This window comes from Opisthocomus hoazin, chromosome 13 (assembly GCF_030867145.1).
Source record: "Opisthocomus hoazin isolate bOpiHoa1 chromosome 13, bOpiHoa1.hap1, whole genome shotgun sequence".
Classification (NCBI taxonomy): domain Eukaryota; kingdom Metazoa; phylum Chordata; class Aves; order Opisthocomiformes; family Opisthocomidae; genus Opisthocomus; species Opisthocomus hoazin.
Genome location: NC_134426.1, coordinates 6,322,577 through 6,337,747, shown reverse-complemented (window position 1 = coordinate 6,337,747; position 15,171 = coordinate 6,322,577).

Sequence of the window (15,171 nt, the reverse complement as noted above, 5' to 3'; positions counted from 1 at the left end):
CCATGGGCAGATGAGGCTGAGCGACAGCTTTCCAGGCTAGCTATTTCTAGCTGCGAGCTATCTGCAGACGTTCGCATTTTCGGAGCAGGGCTCCCAGAGTCACCCAGCACAGACCACCTAAGCTATGTTTGAAGTTTGAGGGGACAAGACAAGCAAGCAGCCCCAGTCTCTGTGCCTCTGTGCGAGCAGTGCCATGGGCAGATGAGGCTGAGCAACAGCTTTCCAGGCTAGCTCTTTCTGCCTGCGAGCTATCTGCAGACGTTCGCATTTTCAGAGCAGGACTGCCGGAGGCGCCCGGCACGGAATACCAAATTTATGTTTGAGGTTTGAGGGGGCAAGACAAGCAAGCAACCCCAGTCTCTGTGCCTCTGTGCGAGCAGTGCCATGGGCAGATGAGGCTTAGCAACAACTTTCCAGGCTAGCTCTTTCTGGCTGCCAGCTATCTGCAAACGATTGCATTTTCGGAGCAGGGCTGATGGAGGCGCCCGGCACAGAGCACCTAAGCTACGTTTGAAGTTTGAGGGGACAAGACAAGCAAGCAGCCCCAGTCTCTGTGCCTCTGTGCGAGCAGTGTCATGGGCAGATGAGGCTGAGCAACAGCTTTGCAGGCTAGCTCTTTCTGCCTGCGAGCTATCTGCAGATGTTCGCATTTTCAAAGCAGCGCTGCCGCAAGCACCCGGCACGGACCACCTAAGCTACGTTTGAAGTTTGAGGGGACAAGACAAGCAAGCAGCCCCAGTCTCTGTGCCTCTGTGCGAACAGTGCCATGGGCAGATGAGGCTGAGCAACAGCTTTCCAGGCTAGCTCTTTCTAGCTGCGAGCTATCTGCAGACGTTCGCATTTTGAGCAGGGCTGCCGGAGGCGCCTGGCACAGACCACCTAAGATACGTTTGAAGTTTGAGGGGACAAGACAAGCAAGCAGCCCCAGTCTCTGTGCCTCTGTGCGAGCAGTGCCATGGGCATATGAGGCTGAGCAACAGCTTTCCAGGCTAGCTCTTTCTGCATGCGACCTATCTACAGACGTTCGCATTTTCAGAGCAGGGCTGCCGGAGGATCCCGGCACAGACCACCAAAGCTACGTTTGAAGTTTGAGTTGACAAGACAAGCAAGCAGCCCCAGTCTCTGTGCCTCTCTGCGAGCAGTGCCATGGGCAGATGAGGCTGAGCAACAGCTTTGCAGGCTAGCTCTTTCTGTCTGCGAGCTATCTGCAGATGTTCGCATTTTCGGAGCAGCGCTGCCGCAAGCACCCTGCACGGACCACCTAAGCTACGTTTGAAGTTTGAGGGGACAAGACAAGCAAGCAGCCCCAGTCTCTGTTCCTCTGTGCGAACAGTGCCATGGGCAGATGAGGCTGAGCAACAGCTTTCCAGGCTAGCTCTTTCTAGCTGCGAGCTATCTGCAGACGTTCGCATTTTTGGAGCAGGGCTGCCGGAGGCGCCTGGCACAGACCACCTAAGCTACGTTTGAAGTTTGAGGGGACAAAACAAGCAAGCAGTCCCAGTCTCTGTGCCTCTGTGCGAGCAGTGCCATGGGCAGATGAGGCTGAGCGACAGCTTTCCAGGCTAGCTATTTCTAGCTGCGAGCTATCTGCAGACGATCGCATTTTCGGAGCAGGGCTCCCAGAGTCACCCAGCAAAGACCACCTAAGCTATGTTTGAAGTTTGAGGGGACAAGACAAGCAAGCAGCCCCAGTCTCTGTGCCTCTGTGCGAGCAGTGCCATGGGCAGATGAGGCTGAGCAACAGCTTTCCAGGCTAGCTCTTTCTGCATGCGACCTATCTACAGACGTTCGCATTTTCAGAGCAGGGCTGCCGGAGGATCCCGGCACAGACCACCAAAGCTACGTTTGAAGTTTGAGTTGACAAGACAAGCAAGCAGCCCCAGTCTCTGTGCCTCTCTGCGAGCAGTGCCATGGGCAGATGAGGCTGAGCAACAGCTTTGCAGGCTAGCTCTTTCTAGCTGCGAGCTATCTGCAGATGTTCGCATTTTCGGAGCAGCGCTGCCGCAAGCACCCTGCACGGACCACCTAAGCTACGTTTGAAGTTTGAGGGGACAAGACAAGCAAGCAGCCCCAGTCTCTGTGCCTCTGTGCGAACAGTGCCATGGGCAGATGAGGCTGAGCAACAGCTTTCCAGGCTAGCTCTTTCTAGCTGCGAGCTATCTGCAGACGTTCGCATTTTTGGAGCAGGGCTGCCGGAGGCGCCTGGCACAGACCACCTAAGCTACGTTTGAAGTTTGAGGGGACAAAACAAGCAAGCAGCCCCAGTCTCTGTGCCTCTGTGCGAGCAGTGCCATGGGCAGATGAGGCTGAGCGACAGCTTTCCAGGCTAGCTATTTCTAGCTGCGAGCTATCTGCAGACGTTCGCATTTTCGGAGCAGGGCTCCCAGAGTCAACCAGCACAGACCACCTAAGCTATGTTTGAAGTTTGAGGGGACAAGACAAGCAAGCAGCCCCAGTCTCTGTGCCTCTGTGCGAGCAGTGCCATGGGCAGATGAGGCTGAGCAACAGCTTTCCAGGCTAGCTCTTTCTGCCTGCGAGCTATCTGCAGACGTTCGCATTTTCAGAGCAGGACTGCCGGAGGCGCCCGGCACGGAATACCAAATTTATGTTTGAGGTTTGAGGGGGCAAGACAAGCAAGCAACCCCAGTCTCTGTGCCTCTGTGCGAGCAGTGCCATGGGCAGATGAGGCTTAGCAACAACTTTCCAGGCTAGCTCTTTCTGGCTGCCAGCTATCTGCAAACGATTGCATTTTCGGAGCAGGGCTGATGGAGGCGCCCGGCACAGAGCACCTAAGCTACGTTTGAAGTTTGAGGGGACAAGACAAGCAAGCAGCCCCAGTCTCTGTGCCTCTGTGCGAGCAGTGTCATGGGCAGATGAGGCTGAGCAACAGCTTTGCAGGCTAGCTCTTTCTGCCTGCGAGCTATCTGCAGATGTTCGCATTTTCAAAGCAGCGCTGCCGCAAGCACCCTGCACGGACCACCTAAGCTACGTTTGAAGTTTGAGGGGACAAGACAAGCAAGCAGCCCCAGTCTCTGTGCCTCTGTGCGAACAGTGCCATGGGCAGATGAGGCTGAGCAACAGCTTTCCAGGCTAGTTCTTTCTAGCTGCGAGCTATCTGCAGACGTTCGCATTTTGAGCAGGGCTGCCGGAGGCGCCTGGCACAGACCACCTAAGATACGTTTGAAGTTTGAGGGGACAAGACAAGCAAGCAGCCCCAGTCTCTGTGCCTCTGTGCGAGCAGTGCCATGGGCATATGAGGCTGAGCAACAGCTTTCCAGGCTAGCTCTTTCTGCATGCGACCTATCTACAGACGTTCGCATTTTCAGAGCAGGGCTGCCGGAGGATCCCGGCACAGACCACCAAAGCTACGTTTGAAGTTTGAGTTGACAAGACAAGCAAGCAGCCCCAGTCTCTGTGCCTCTCTGCGAGCAGTGCCATGGGCAGATGAGGCTGAGCAACAGCTTTGCAGGCTAGCTCTTTCTGTCTGCGAGCTATCTGCAGATGTTCGCATTTTCGGAGCAGCGCTGCCGCAAGCACCCTGCACGGACCACCTAAGCTACGTTTGAAGTTTGAGGGGACAAGACAAGCAAGCAGCCCCAGTCTCTGTGCCTCTCTGCGAGCAGTGCCATGGGCAGATGAGGCTGAGCAACAGCTTTGCAGGCTAGCTCTTTCTGTCTGCGAGCTATCTGCAGATGTTCGCATTTTCGGAGCAGTGCTGCCGCAAGCACCCTGCACGGACCACCTAAGCTACGTTTGAAGTTTGAGGGGACAAGACAAGCAAGCAGCCCCAGTCTCTGTGCCTCTGTGCGAACAGTGCCATGGGCAGATGAGGCTGAGCAACAGCTTTCCAGGCTAGCTCTTTCTAGCTGCGAGCTATCTGCAGACGATCGCATTTTCGGAGCAGGGCTCCCAGAGTCACCCAGCAAAGACCACCTAAGCTATGTATGAAGTTTGAGGGGACAAGACAAGCAAGCAGCCCCAGTCTCTGTGCCTCTGTGCGAGCAGTGCCATGGGCAGATGAGGCTGAGCAACAGCTTTCCAGGCTAGCTCTTTCTGCCTGCGAGCTATCTGCAGACGTTCGCATTTTCAGAGCAGGACTGCCGGAGGCGCCCGGCACGGAATACCAAATTTATGTTTGAGGTTTGAGGGGGCAAGACAAGCAAGCAGCCCCAGTCTCTGTGCCTCTGTGCGAGCAGTGCCATGGGCAGATGAGGCTTAGCAACAACTTTCCAGGCTAGCTCTTTCTGGCTGCCAGCTATCTGCAAACGATTGCATTTTCGGAGCAGGGCTGATGGAGGCGCCCGGCACAGAGCACCTAAGCTACGTTTGAAGTTTGAGGGGACAAGACAAGCAAGCAGCCCCAGTCTCTGTGCCTCTGTGCGAGCAGTGTCATGGGCAGATGAGGCTGAGCAACAGCTTTGCAGGCTAGCTCTTTCTGCCTGCGAGCTATCTGCAGATGTTCGCATTTTCAAAGCAGCGCTGCCGCAAGCACCCGGCACGGACCACCTAAGCTACGTTTGAAGTTTGAGGGGACAAGACAAGCAAGCAGCCCCAGTCTCTGTGCCTCTGTGCGAACAGTGCCATGGGCAGATGAGGCTGAGCAACAGCTTTCCAGGCTAGCTCTTTCTAGCTGCGAGCTATCTGCAGACGTTCGCATTTTGAGCAGGGCTGCCGGAGGCACCCGGCACAGACCACCTAAGCTACGTTTGAAGTTTGAGGGGGCAAGACAAGCAAGCAGCCCCAGTCTCTGTGCCTCTGTGCGAGCACTGCCATGGGCAGATGAGGCTGAGCAACAGCTTTCCAGGCTAGCTCTTTCTGCCTGCGAGCTATCTGCAGACGTTTGCATTTTCGGAGCAGGGCTGCCGGAGGCACCCGGCACAGACCACCTAAGCTACGTTTGAAGTTTGAGGGGACAAGACAAGCAAGCAGCCCCAGTCTCTGTGCCTCTGTGCGAGCAGTGCCGTGGGCATATGAGGCTGAGCAACGGCTTTACAGGCTAGCTCTTTCTGCCTGTTAGCTATCTGCAGACTTTCCAATTTCGGAGCAGGGCTTCCGGAGGTTCTCGTCACAGACCACCTAAGCTACATTTGATGTTTGAGTGGGCAAGACAAGCAGGCAGCCCCAGTCTCTGTGCCTCTGTGCGAGCAGTGCCAGGGGCAGATGAGGCTGAGCAACAGCTTTCCAGGCTAGCTTTTTCTGCCTGCCAGCTACCTGAAGACGTTCGCATTTTCAGAACAGGGCTGGCGGAGGCGCCCGGCACGGACCACCTAAGAAACGTTTGAAGCTTGAGGGGACAAGACAAGCAAGCAGCCCCAGTCTCTGTGCCTCTGTGCGAGCAGTGCCATGGGCAGATGAGGCTGAGCAACAGCTTTCCAGGCTAGCTCTTTCTGCCTGCGAGCTATCTGCAGACGTTCGCATTTTTGGAGCAGGGCTGCTGGAGGATCCCGGCACAGACCACCAAAGCTACATTTGAAGTTTGAGGGGACAAGACAAGCAAGCAGCCCCAGTCTCTGTGCCTCTGTGCGAGCAGTGTCATAGGCAGATGAGGCTGAGCAACAGCTTTGCAGGCTAGCTCTTTCTGCCTGCGAGCTATCTGCAGATGTTCGCATTTTCAGAGCAGGGCTGCCGCAAGCACCCGGCACGGACCACCTAAGCTACGTTTGAGGTTTGAGGGGACAAGACAAGCAAGCAGCCCCAGTCTCTGTGCCTCTGTGCGAACAGTGCCATGGGCAGATGAGGCTGAGCAACAGCTTTACAGGCTAGCTCTTTCTAGCTGCGAGCTATCTGCAGACGTTCGCATTTTCGGAGCAGGTCTGATGGAGGATCCCGGCACAGACCACCAAAGCTACATTTGAAGTTTGAGGGGACAAGACAAGCAAGCAGCCCCAGTCTCTGTGCCTCTGTGCGAGCAGTGTCATAGGCAGATGAGGCTGAGCAACAGCTTTGCAGGCTAGCTCTTTCTGCCTGCGAGCTATCTGCAGATGTTCGCATTTTCAAAGCAGCGCTGCCGCAAGCACCCGGCACGGACCACCTAAGCTACGTTTGAAGTTTGAGGGGACAAGACAAGCAAGCAGCCCCAGTCTCTGTGCCTCTGTGCGAACAGTGCCATGGGCAGATGAGGCTGAGCAACAGCTTTACAGGCTAGCTCTTTCTAGCTGCGAGCTATCTGCAGACGTTCGCATTTTCGGAGCAGGTCTGATGGAGGCGCCCGGCACAGACCACCTAAGCTACGTTTGAAGTTTGAGGGGACAAGACAAGCAAGCAGCCCCAGTCTCTGTGCCTCTGTGCGAGCAGTGCCATGGGCAGATGAGGCTGAGCAACGGCTTTACAGGCTAGCTCTTTCTGCCTGTGAGCTATCTGCAGACGTTCCAATTTCGGAGCAGGGCTTCCGGAGGTTCTCGTCACGGACCACCTAAGCTACAATTGATGTTTGAGAGGGCAAGACAAGCAGGCAGTCCCAGTCTCTGTGCCTCTGTTCGAGCAGTGCCAGGGGCAGATGAGGCTGAGCAACAGCTTTCCAGGCTAGCTTTTTCTGCCTGCCAGCTACCTGAAGACATTCGCATTTTCGGAGCAGGGCTGCCGGAGGCGCCCGGCACGGACCACCTAAGAAACGTTTGAATCTTGAGGGGACAAGACAAGCAAGCAGCCCCAGTCTCTGTGCCTCTGTGCGAGCACTGCCATGGGCAGATGAGGCTGAGCAACAGCTTTCCAGGCTAGCTCTTTCTGGCTGCGAGCTATCTGCAGACGTTCGCATTTTCGGAGCAGGACTGCCAGAGGATCCCGGCACGGAATACCAAATTTATGTTTGAGGTTTGAGGGGGCAAGACAAGCAAGCAGCCTTAGTGTCTGTGCCTCTGTGCGAGCAGTGCCATGGGCAGATGAGGCTAAGCAACAGCTTTCCAGGCTAGCTCTTTCTGCCTACGAGCTATTTGCAGACGTTCGCATTTTCAGAGCAGGGCTGCCGGAGGATCCCGGCACAGACCACCAAAGCTACGTTTGAAGTTTGAGTTGACAAGACAAGCAAGCAGCCCCAGTCTCTGTGACTCTGTGCGAGCAGTGCCATGGGCAGATGAGGCTTAGCAACAACTTTCCAGGCTAGCTCTTTCTGGCTGCCAGCTATGTGCAAACGTTCGCATTTTCGGAGCAGGGCTGCTGGAGGCGCCCGGCACAGACCACCTAAGCTACGTTTGAAGTTTGAGGGGACAAGACAAGCAAGCAGCCCCAGTCTCTGTGCCTCTGTGCGAGCAGTGCCATGGGCATATGAGGCTGAGCAACAGCTTTCCAGGCTAGCTTTTTCTGCATGCGACCTATCTACAGACGTTCGCATTTTCAGAGCAGGGCTGCCGGAGGATCCCGGCACGGAATACCAAATTTATGTTTGAGGTTTGAGGGGGCAAGACAAGCAAGCAGCCCCAGTCTCTGTGCCTCTGTGCGAGCAGTGCCATGGGCAGATGAGGCTGAGCAACAGCTTTCCAGGCTAGCTCTTTCTGCCTGCGAGCTATCTGCAGATGTTTGCATTTTCGGAGCAGGGCTGCCGGAGGCACCCGGCACGGACCACCTAAGCTACGTTTGAAGTTTGAGGGGACAAGACAAGCAAGCAGCCCCAGTCTCTGTGCCTCTGTGCAAACAGTGCCATGGGCAGATGAGGCTGAGCAACAGCTTTCCAGGCTAGCTCTTTCTAGCTGCGAGCTATCTGCAGACGTTCGCATTTTCGGAGCAGGGCTGCCGGAGGCGCCCGGCACGGACCACCTAAGAATCATTTGAAGCTTGATGGGACAAAACAAGCAAGCAGCCCCAGTCTCTGTGCCTCTGTGCGAGCACTGCCATGGGCAGATGAGGCTGAGCAACAGCTTTCCAGGCTAGCTCTTTCTGGCTGCGAGCTATCTGCAGACGTTCGCATTATCAGAGCAGGACTGCCAGAGGATCCCGGCACGGAATACCAAATTTATGTTTGAGGTTTGAGGGGGCAAGACAAGCAAGCAGCCCCAGTCTCTGTGCCTCTGTGCGAGCAGTGCCATGGGCAGATGAGGCTGAGCAACAGCTTTCCAGGCTAGCTCTTTCTGCCTGCGAGCTATCTGCAGACGTTCGCATTTTCAGAGCAGGACTGCCAGAGGATCCCGGCACGGAATACCAAATTTATGTTTGAGGTTTGTGGGGGTAAGACAAGAAAGCAGCCCCAGTCTCTGTGCCTCTGTGCGAGCAGTGCCATGGGCAGATGAGGCTGAGCAACAGCTTTCCAGGCTAGCTTTTTCTGCCTGCGAGCTATCTGCAGACGTTCGCATTTTCGGAGCAGGGCTGCCGGAGGCGCCCGGCACGGACCACCTAAGCTACGTTTGAAGTTTGAGGGGACAAGACAAGCAAGCAGCCCCAGTCTCTGTGCCTCTGTGCGAGCAGTGCCATGGGCAGATGAGGCTGAGCAACAGTTTTCCAGGCTAGCTCTTTCTGCCTGCGAGCTATCTGCAGATGTTCGCATTTTCAGAGCAGCGCTGCCGCAAGCACCCGGCACAGACCACCTAAGCTACTTTTGAAGTTTGAGGGGACAAGACAAGCAAGCAGTCCCAGTCTCTGTGCCTCTGTGCAAGCAGTGCCATGGGCAGATGAGGCTGAGCAACAGCTTTCCAGGCTAGCTCTTTCTGGCTGCGAGCTATCTGCAGACGTTCGCATTTTCGGAGCAGGGCTGCCGGAGGCGCTAGGCACAGACCACCTAAGCTACGTTTGAAGTTTGAGGGGGCAAGACAAGCAAGCAGTCCCACTCTCTGTGCCCCTGTGCGAGCAGTGCCATGGGCAGATGAGGCTGAGCAACGGCTTTCCAGGCTAGCTCTTTCTGCCTGCCAGCTACCTGAAGACGTTCGCATTTTCGGAGCAGGGCTTCCGGAGGTTCTCGTCACGGACCACCTAAGCTACGTTTGATGTTTGCGGGGGCAAGACAAGCAAGCAGCCCCAGTCTCTGTGCCTCTGTGCAAGCAGTGCCTTGGGCAGATGAGGCTGAGCAACGGCTTTCCAGGCTAGCTCTTTCTGCCTGCCAGCTACCTGAAGACGTTCGCATTTTCGGAGCAGGGCTTCCGGAGGTTCTCGTCACGGACCACATAAGCTACGTTTGAAGTTTGAGGGGGCAAGACAAGCAAGCAGCCCCAGTCTCTGTGCCTCTGTGCGAGCAGTGCCATGGGCAGATGAGGCTGAGCAACAGCTTTCCAGGCTAGCTCTTTCTAGCTGCGAGCTATCTGCAGACGTTCGCATTTTCGGAGCAGGGCTGCCGGAGGCGCCCGGCACGGACCACCTAAGAATCATTTGAAGCTTGATGGGACAAAACAAGCAAGCAGCCCCAGTCTCTGTGCCTCTGTGCGAGCACTGCCATGGGCAGATGAGGCTGAGCAACAGCTTTCCAGGCTAGCTCTTTCTGGCTGCGAGCTATCTGCAGACGTTCGCATTTTCAGAGCAGGACTGCCAGAGGATCCCGGCACGGAATACCAAATTTATGTTTGAGGTTTGAGGGGGCAAGACAAGCAAGCAGCCCCAGTCTCTGTGCCTCTGTGCGAGCAGTGCCATGGGCAGATGAAGCTGAGCAACAGCTTTCCAGGCTAGCTCTTTCTGCCTGCGAGCTATCTGCAGACGTTCGCATTTTCGGAGCAGGGCTGCCGGAGGCGCCCGGCACAGACCACCTAAGCTACGTTTGAAGTTTGAGGGGGCAAGACAAGCAAGAAGCCCCAGTCTCTGTGCCTCTGTGCGAGCAGTGCCATGGGCAGATGAGGCTGAGCAACAGCTTTCCAGGCTAGCTCTTTCTGGCTGCGAGCTATCTGCAGACGTTCGCATTTTCGGAGCAGGGCTGCCGGAGGCGCCCGGCACGGACCACAAAAGATACGTTTGAAGTTTGAGGGGACAAGACAAGCAAGCAGCTCCAGTCTCTGTGCCTCTGTGCGAGCAGTGCCATGGGCAGATGAGGCTGAGCAACAGCTTTCCAGGCTAGCTCTTTCTGCCTGCGAGCTATCTGCAGACGTTCGCATTTTTGGAGCAGGGCTGCCCGGAGGCGCCTGGCACAGACCACCTAAGCTACGTTTGAAGTTTGAGGGGACAAGACAAGCAAGCAGCCCCAGTCTCTGTGCCTCTGTGCGAGCAGTGCCATGGGCAGATGAGGCTGAGCGACAGCTTTCCAGGCTAGCTCTTTCTAGCTGCGAGCTATCTGCAGACGTTCGCATTTTCGGAGCAGGGCCCCCAGAGGCACCCAGCACAGACCACCTAAGCTACGTTTGAAGTTTGAGGGGACAAGACAAGCAAGCAACCCCAGTCTCTGTGCCTCTGTGCGAGCAGTGCCATGGGCAGATGAGGCTGAGCAACAGCTTTCCAGGCTAGCTCTTTCTGCCTGCGAGCTATCTGCAGACGTTCGCATTTTCGGAGCAGGGCCCCCAGAGGCGCCCGGCACGGACCACCTTAGATACGTTTGAAGTTTGAGGGGGCAAGACAAGCAAGCCGCCCCAGTCTCTGCGCCTCTGTGCGAGCAGTGCCATGGGCAGATGAGGTTGAGCAACAGCTTTCCAGGCTAGCTCTTTCTGCCTGCGAGCTATCTGCAGACGTTCGCATTTTCGGAGCAGGGCTGCCGGAGGCGCCTGGCACAGAACACCTAAGCTACGTTTGAAGTTTGAGGGGGCAAGACAAGCAAGCAGCCCCAGTCTCTGTGCCTCTGTGCGAGCAGTGCCATGGGCAGATGAGGCTGAGCAACAGCTTTCCAGGCTGGCTCTTTCTGCCTGCGAGCTATCTGCAGACGTTCACATTTTCGGAGCAGGGCTGCCGGAGGCGCCCAGCACGGACCACCTAAGATACGTTTGAAGTTTGAGGGGGCAAGACAAGCAAGCAGCCCCAGTCTCTGTGCCTCTGTGCGAGCAGTGCCATGGGCAGATGAGGCGGAGCAACAGTTTTCCAGGCTAGCTCTTTCTGACTGCGAGCTATCTGCAGATGTTCGCATTTTCAGAGCAGGGCTGCCGCAAGCACCCGGCACGGACCACCTAAGCTACGTTTGAAGTTTAAGGGGGCAAGACAAGCAAGCAGCCCCAGTCTCTGTGCCCCTGTGCGAGCAGTGCCATGGGCAGATGAGGCTGAGCAACGGCTTTCCAGGCTAGCTCTTTCTGCCTGCCAGCTACCTGAAGACGTTCGCATTTTCGGAGCAGGGCTTCCGGAGGTTCTCGTCACGGACCACCTAAGCTACGTTTGATGTTTGAGGGGGCAAGACAAGCAGGCAGCCCCAGTCTCTGTGCCTCTGTGCGAGCAGTGCCATGGGCAGATGAGGCTGAGCAACAGCTTTCCAGGCTAGCTCTTTCTGCCTGTGAGCTATCTGCAGACGTTCGCATTTTCGGAGCAGGGGTGCCGGAGGATCCCGGCACAGACCACCAAAGCTACGTTTGAAGTTTGAGTTGACAAGACAAGCAAGCAGCCCCAGTCTCTGTGACTCTGTGCGAGCAGTGCCATGGGCAGATGAGGCTTAGCAACAACTTTCCAGGCTAGCTCTTTCTGGCTGCTAGCTATCTGCAAACATTCGCATTTTCGGAGCAGGGCTGCCGGAGGCGCCTGGCACAGACCACCTAAGCTACGTTTGAAGTTTGAGGGGACAAGACAAGCAAGCAGCCCCAGTCTCTGTGCCTCTGTGCGAGCAGTGCCATGGGCAGATGAGGCTGAGCAACAGCTTTCCAGGCTAGCTCTTTCTGCCTGCGAGCTATCTGCAGACGTTCGCATTTTTGGAGCAGGGCTCCCAGAGGCACCCAGAACAGACCACCTAAGCTACGTTTGAAGTTTGAGGGGACAAGACAAGCAAGCAACCCCAGTCTCTGTGCCTCTGTGCGAGCAGTGCCATGGGCAGATGAGGCTGAGCAACAGCTTTCCAGGCTAGCTCTTTCTGCCTGCGACCTATCTGCAGACGTTCGCATTTTCGGAGCAGGGCTGCCGGAGGCGCCCGGCACGGACCACCTAAGCTACGTTTGAAGTTTGAGGGGGCAAGACAAGCAAGCCGCCCCAGTCTCTGTGCCTCTGTGCGAGCAGTGCCATGGGCAGATGAGGTTGAGCAACAGCTTTCCAGGCTAGCTCTTTCTGCCTGCGAGCTATCTGCAGACGTTCGCATTTTCGGAGCAGGGCTGCCGGAGGCGCCCGGCACGGACCACCTAAGATACGTTTGAAGTTTGAGGGGGCAAGACAAGCAAGCAGCCCCAGTCTCTGTGCCTCTGTGCGAGCAGTGCCATGGGCAGATGAGGCTGAGCAACAGCTTTCCAGGCTAGCTCTTTCTGGCTGCGAGCTATCTGCAGACGTTCGCATTTTCGGAGCAGGACTGCCAGAGGATCCCGGCACGGAATACCAAATTTATGTTTGAGGTTTAAGGGGGCAAGACAAGCAAGCAGCCTTAGTGTCTGTGTCTCTGTGCGAGCAGTGCCATGGGCAGATGAGGCTAAGCAACAGCTTTCCAGGCTAGCTCTTTCTGCCTACGAGCTATTTGCAGACGTTCGCATTTTCAGAGCAGGGCTGCCGAAGAATCCCGGCACAGACCACCAAAGCTACGTTTGAAGTTTGAGTTGACAAGACAAGCAAGCAGCCCCAGTCTCTGTGACTCTGTGCGAGCAGTGTCATGGGCAGATGAGGCTTAGCAACAACTTTCCAGGCTAGCTCTTTCTGGCTGCCAGCTATCTGCAGACGTTCGCATTTTCGGAGCAGGGCTGCTGGAGGCGCCCGGCACAGACCACCTAAGCTACGTTTGAAGTTTGAGGGGACAAGACAAGCAAGCAGCCCCAGTCTCTGTGCCTCTGTGCGAGCAGTGCCATGGGCATATGAGGCTGAGCAACAGCTTTCCAGGCTAGCTCTTTCTGCATGCGACCTATCTACAGACGTTCGCATTTTCAGAGCAGGGCTGCCGGAGGATCCCGGCACGGAATACCAAATTTATGTTTGAGGTTTGAGGGGGCAAGACAAGCAAGCAGCCCCAGTCTCTGTGCCTCTGTGCGAGCAGTGCCATGGGCAGATGAGGCTGAGCAACAGCTTTCCAGGCTAGCTCTTTCTGCCTGCGAGCTATCTGCAGACGTTTGCATTTTCGGAGCAGGGCTGCCGGAGGCACCCGGCACGGACCACCTAAGCTACGTTTGAGGTTTGAGGGGGCAAGACAAGCAAGCAGCCCCAGTCTCTGTGCCTCTGTGCGAGCAGTGCCATGGGCAGATGAGGCTGAGCAACAGCTTTCCAGGCTAGCTCTTTCTGCCTGCGAGCTATCTGCAGACGTTTGCATTTTCGGAGCCGGGCTGATGGAGGCGCCCGGCACAGAGCACCGAAGCTACGTTTGAAGTTTGAGGGGACAAGACAAGCAAGCAGCCCCAGTCTCTGTGCCTCTGTGCGAGCAGTGCCATTGGCAGATGAGGCTGAGCAACAGCTTTCCAGGCTAGCTCTTTCTGCCTGCGAGCTATCTGCAGACGTTTGCATTTTCGGAGCAGGGCTGCCGGAGGCACCCGGCACGGACCACCTAAGCTACGTTTGAAGTTTGAGGGAACAAGACAAGCAAGCAGCCCCAGTCTCTGTGCCTCTGTGCGAGCAGTGCCGTGGGCATATGAGGCTGAGCAACGGCTTTCCAGGCTAGCTCTTTCTGCCTGTGAGCTATCTGCAGACGTTCCAATTTCGGAGCAGGGCTTCCGGAGGTTCTCGTCACGGACCTCCTAAGCTACATTTGATGTTTGAAGGGGCAAGACAAGCAGGCAGCCCCAGTCTCTGTGCCTCTGTGCGAGCAGTGCCAGGGGCAGATGAGGCTGAGCAACAGCTTTCCAGGCTAGCTTTTTCTGCCTGCCAGCTACCTGAAGACGTTCGCATTTTCGGAACAGGGCTGCCGGAGCCGCCCTGCACGGACCACCTAAGAAACGTTTGAAGCTTGAGGGGACAAGACAAGCAAGCAGCCCCAGTCTCTGTGCCTCTGTGCGAGCAGTGCCATGGGCAGATGAGGCTGAGCAACAGCTTTCCAGGCTAGCTCTTTCTGCCTGCGAGCTATCTGCAGACGTTCGCATTTTTGGAGCAGGGCTGCCGGAGGCGCCTGGCACAGACCAGCTAAGCTACGTTTGAAGTTTGAGGGGACAAGACAAGCAAGCAGCCCCAGTCTCTGTGCCTCTGTGCGAGCAGTGCCATGGGCATATGAGGCTGAGCAACAGCTTTCCAGGCTAGCTCTTTCTGCATGCGACCTATCTACAGACGTTCGCATTTTCAGAGCAGGGCTGCCGGAGGATTCCGGCACAGACCACCAAAGCTACGTTTGAAGTTTGAGGGGACAAGACAAGCAAGCAGCCCCAGTCTCTGTGCCTCTGTGCGAGCAGTGTCATGGGCAGATGAGGCTGAGCAACAGCTTTGCAGGCTAGCTCTTTCTGCCTGCGAGCTATCTGCAGATGTTCGCATTTTCAGAGCAGGGCTGCCGCAAGCACCCGGCACGGACCACCTAAGCTACGTTTGAAGTTTGAGGGGACAAGACAAGCAAGCAGCCCCAGTCTCTGTGCCTCTGTGCGAACAGTGCCATGGGCAGATGAGGCTGAGCAACAGCTTTCCAGGCTAGCTCTTTCTGCCTGCGAGCTATCTGCAGACGTTCGCATTTTCGGAGCAGGGCTGCCGGAGGCGCCCGGCACAGACCACCTAAGCTACGTTTGAAGTTTGAGGGGACAAGACAAGCAAGCAGCCCCAGTCTCTGTGCCTCTGTGCGAGCAGTGCCGTGGGCATATGAGGCTGAGCAACGGCTTTACAGGCTAGCTCTTTCTGCCTGTTAGCTATCTGCAGACTTTCCAATTTCGGAGCAGGGCTTCCGGAGGTTCTCGTCACAGACCACCTAAGCTACATTTGATGTTTGAGTGGGCAAGACAAGCAGGCAGCCCCAGTCTCTGTGCCTCTGTGCGAGCAGTGCCAGGGGCAGATGAGGCTGAGCAACAGCTTTCCAGGCTAGCTTTTTCTGCCTGCCAGCTACCTGAAGACGTTCGCATTTTCAGAACAGGGCTGGCGGAGGCGCCCGGCACGGACCACCTAAGAAACGTTTGAAGCTTGAGGGGACAAGACAAGCAAGCAGCCCCAGTCTCTGTGCCTCTGTGCGAGCAGTGCCATGGGCAGATGAGGCTGAGCAACAGCTTTCCAGGCTGGCTCTTTCTGCCTGCGAGCTATCTGCAGACGTTCACATTTTCGGAGCAGGGC